This window comes from Callorhinus ursinus, unplaced genomic scaffold (assembly GCF_003265705.2).
Source record: "Callorhinus ursinus isolate GAN/ISIS: 27379988/994484 unplaced genomic scaffold, GSC_fseal_2.0 scaffold67, whole genome shotgun sequence".
Classification (NCBI taxonomy): domain Eukaryota; kingdom Metazoa; phylum Chordata; class Mammalia; order Carnivora; family Otariidae; genus Callorhinus; species Callorhinus ursinus.
Window position 1 is genome coordinate 1,117,780 of NW_027397129.1, and position 4,454 is coordinate 1,122,233.

A 4,454-nucleotide genomic window follows, 5' to 3' on the forward strand; every position below is an offset into this window, starting at 1 on the left:
TAGCTATAAGAATTCATTATTAACACACATGCACTATGAAAAATTTCAAAAGAAATCTCTCAAGCAAGAGGAAAATGACATTAGATGGAAATATGGATCGACACAGATGAATAAAGAGAACCAGAAATGGTAACTACTTGTGTAAACACAAAATATTTTTAAATTATCTAATAACTTTAAAAGTTAACTGAAATTGAAAAAGAACAAGAATTTATGTGAAGCTTAAAATACATAATCAGAGGGTGGGCGGGTGCACGTGCGTGGCGCGGGCGCAGCAGCAACATGAATCGCGGGCCTAGCGGCAGTGAGTGTGCACTTTTCCCGGGCCCCAGCACACCGCCGGCATGAGCTACGACCGGTCCATCACCGTCTTCTCGCCCAATGGCCACCTCTTCCAAGTGGAGTACGCACAGGAGGCTGTGAAGAAGGGCTCCACCGCTGTTGGCACGCGGGGAAAGGACATTGTTGTTCTGGGCATAGAGAAGTCAGTGGCCAAGCTGCAGGATGAGAGAACTGTGCGTAAGATCTGTGCGTTGGATGACAACGTCTGCATGGCATTCACAGGGCTCACTGCTGACGCGAGGATAGTCATCAACAGGGCCCGGGTGGAGTGCCAGAGCCACTGGCTGACAGTGGAGGACCCAGTTACCGTGGAGTACATCACCCGCTACGTCACCAGTCTGAAGCACCACTATACACAGAGCAACGGGCACAGGCCGTTTGGCATCTCTGCCCTTATTGTGGGTTTCGACTTTGATGGCACCCCCAGACTCTATCAGACTGACCACTCAGGGACATAACACGCCTGGAAGGCCAATGCCATAGGCCGAGGCGCCAAGTCAGTGCATGAATTTCTAGAGAATTATACTGATGAAGCCATTGAGACAGATGACCTGACCATTAAGCTGGTTATCAAGGCCCTCCTGGAAGCGGTTCAGTCTGGTGGCAAAAACATTGAACTGGCTGTCATGAGGCGAGATCAACCCCTCAAGATTTTAAATCCTGAAGAAATTGAAAAATATGTTGCTGAGACTGAAAAAGAGAAAGAAGAAAATGAAAAGAAGAAACAAAAGAAAGCATCATGATGATGAAATCTTACAGTGATTTTTAAATTCAGATCATGGATGATTCTCAAAATGATATGTAGGCATTTCCATTCCATTTACTGTCCACGTGTCCTGCAAGAAATTTCCGTATTTGTTAAAAAAAATACATAATAAGAATCACATAAAGGCAGGAGGAATGAAGTCAAAGTATACTATTATACGTTTCTTATACTACATGTTAAGAACCATAACAGAACTTGAAGTTAGACTGTGATACAATAATCCCTAAAACAACCATTAAAATAGCAAAATAAAGCTATTTTTATAAGCCAACAAGTGTAATGAAAGTAAATCACAAAAATCAATATAAAAGAAAGCAGAAAAAAGAGGATAAAAAGGGGACAAAGAACAGATGGGAAATAAATCTAATGGTAATCACATTAATTGTACAGATTCAACCTATCTGAATTAAAAGTCACAATTTGTCAGATTAGATAAAAATGCAAGACCCTACTAACCATACATTTCCTATAAGAAACGCACTATAAATGTAAAAGAAAAGGAAAGGTAAAATGATGGAAAAGGATGTATAATGCTAATACTAATTAAAAGAATGAGTAACTATATTAATAATCAACAAAGTGGATTTTAGGACATAAAATATTACAAAGATTAAGTAATTTCATAATGATAAAGGATCAAGAGATTGTCAAGAGAACATCATGAAGATAGAACAGTCATAAATGTTTATGTACCTAATAACAGGAATCCAAGTTACAGGAGACAAAACTGATATAACTCCAAGGAGAAATTAACAAATCCAAAATGTAGTCAGAGATTTACTTACCATTCTTTTAATAACTTACATAATAAACTTAGATAATCAGCAAGGAGGGGCGTCTGGGTGGCTCAGTCATTAAGCGTCTGCCTTCGGCTCAGGTCATGATCCCAGGGTCCTGGGATCGAGTCCCACATTGGGCTCCCTGCTCCATGGGAAGCCTGCTTCTCCCTCTCCCACCACCCCCCCGCTTGTGTTCCCTCTCGCTGTGTCTCTCTCTGTCAAATAAATAAATAAAATCTTTAAAAAAGAAAAAAAGATAATCAGCAAGGATATAGTAGGTCTGAAAAACACTAGCAACTTGACCTAATTGATATTTATACAACATTCCATTTCACTCAAAAACAACAGAACATATATTCTCATCAAATGTACATAAAACATTTAGCAGAAAGATCACATACTAGGCCACAAAATAAGTCCATAAAACTTAAATGGACTCAGTCATACTAAGTATTTTCTCTGGCCACAAGGGAATTAAATGAGAAGCCATGAAAAAGAGGATGAGTAATATAGTGTTAACCAATTTCTAGGCACCATGTACCAGGAATGAGAGAAAAAATCATGGATACTAATCACACAAAATTTCGTATTAAACTAGGGTGATCTTTCTTGGGTCCATAAATTAGCTTAGTGTGTACTCCTGTTCACCTATTCCTTGCCCTGAAATTATGTAGTAAATCATGCATGGAATAAATGTAGTTTCTTTGCCAATATCTTTGTTCCAAAGAATCTAGAGTGTATAAGTGGGTTAAATTTCATCTTAATATATAGATGGAAAATATATAAAATGAGAGTTAAAAGAAGAGGTCATGGGAAGGGGCACTTTTCCCTCCATAACCATATCACTGATTTCAATAAGAATAAAAAGATCCTTGAACCAAGTCAGTAAAAACAATATTGTAACTATACTTCACATACAGAAACTGAATGCCAGAGATAAGCCATTTCAAGTGAGTGTGGGGTAAAGGAATCCCAAACTCTGAAGCACAACTACAAACACAAGATCATCAACAATAGCAGATACACCATTTTTCATTTCATTTATTTCAATCACAGGGGAAATTACTATTTCGGAGCTTAAAGGCAAAGAAACAACTTGGCTTGCCTCCTCCCTGAAACACGGCTAGATAAATATCAGATCATTCTGAATACCCAAGAAATTGATCTGAGGATGACAGAACAAACTAAACAACTAGAGACAGAGAAGAGGCCACATGGTGGAAGATAGGAGGTATGAGATGTGGACTGATGGAGAAATGGATCATTGGTGCTGTGGAGGAGAGGGAGCCCTGGTCACAGAAAGAGGAGAGAGAAAGAGACAAACAGGATTACACAAGGAAAACACTTCCCCAAAGTCATTGACTGGGAAAATGAGAGGGGCTGATTTTTCATTTTTACAACCAGCAGGTCTCAAAGACTGGAGATCTAGAGATCCTCGGCTTGGCTGGTGTGGAGCTCTGAGGGTGCTGCACGGTTCCTGTGGAGAAGGAAGGCAGAGAGCCCAGGAGCAGATGGTTCGATCTGAGGATCCCCTGGGACACACAGGAGAGGTGGTTCTCCCTTCTTGGAGTGCATCTGGGAGAGGTAGCATTACCATTCCAGGGACAAAAGAGCCACCAGGCACCATTTCTCTCACCTGCCCCTTAGCATAAACTAACATCAGTAAGCAGCACAGTGCCAATATGGGCTGCCTAAACCATTTACAACAAGCCCCACGCCCTGCGCATTCCTGGTGTTGCTTTTTCCAGTTAGCATACCTGAGAACCAGAAAGTGGGTACTTCCCCCAGAAGACAAGAACAACCCCCCCCCACACACACACAGAAACACTGGATCTATTGACCATATAGTTCTAAAAAGTTTCAGCTATAGTGGAAATAGCATCAGGTCTCTTTATTTTATGTTATATTAGTCACCATACATTACAGCATTAGTTTTTTTTATATTTTTTATTGTTATGTTAATCACCATACATTACATCATTAGTTTTTGATGTAGTGTTCCATGATTCATTGTTTGCGTATAACACCCAGTGCTCCATTCAGTATGTGCCCTCTTTAATACCCATCACCAGGCTAACCCATCCCCCCACCCCTTCCCCTCTAGAACCCTCAGTTTGTTTCTCAGAGTCCATAGTCTCTCGTGGTTCATCTCCCCAACCGATTCCCCCCCTTCATTTTTCCCATCCTAGTATCTTCATCTTTTTTAAAATATATATAATGTATTATTTGTTTCAGAGGTAGAGGTCTGTGATTCAACAGTTTTACACAATTCACAGCACTCACCATAGCACATACCTTACCATTGACAACCCTACCCTACCCAGCCAACAAATCCCTCTCACCCCCCACCACTCAAGCAAACTTCAGTTTGTTTTCTGAGATTAAGAATTCCTCATATCAGTGAGATCATATGATACATGTCTTTCTCTGATGAACTTATTTTACTCAGCCTAATACCCTCCAGTTCCATCCATGTCATTGCAAATGGCAAGATTTCATTCTTTTTGATGACTGCATACTATTCCATTGTGTATATATACCACTTCTTCTTTATCCATTCATTTGTC

The 4,454-nt window shown here is 40.1% G+C and overlaps 1 pseudogene; it reads left to right on the top strand.

Moving 5' to 3' along the window:
• The first annotated feature begins 289 nt into the window (after nucleotides 1-289).
• LOC112833557 (proteasome subunit alpha type-7 pseudogene) lies at nucleotides 290-1,210 on the top strand (annotated as a pseudogene).
• Nucleotides 1,211-4,454: the final 3,244 nt, after the last annotated feature.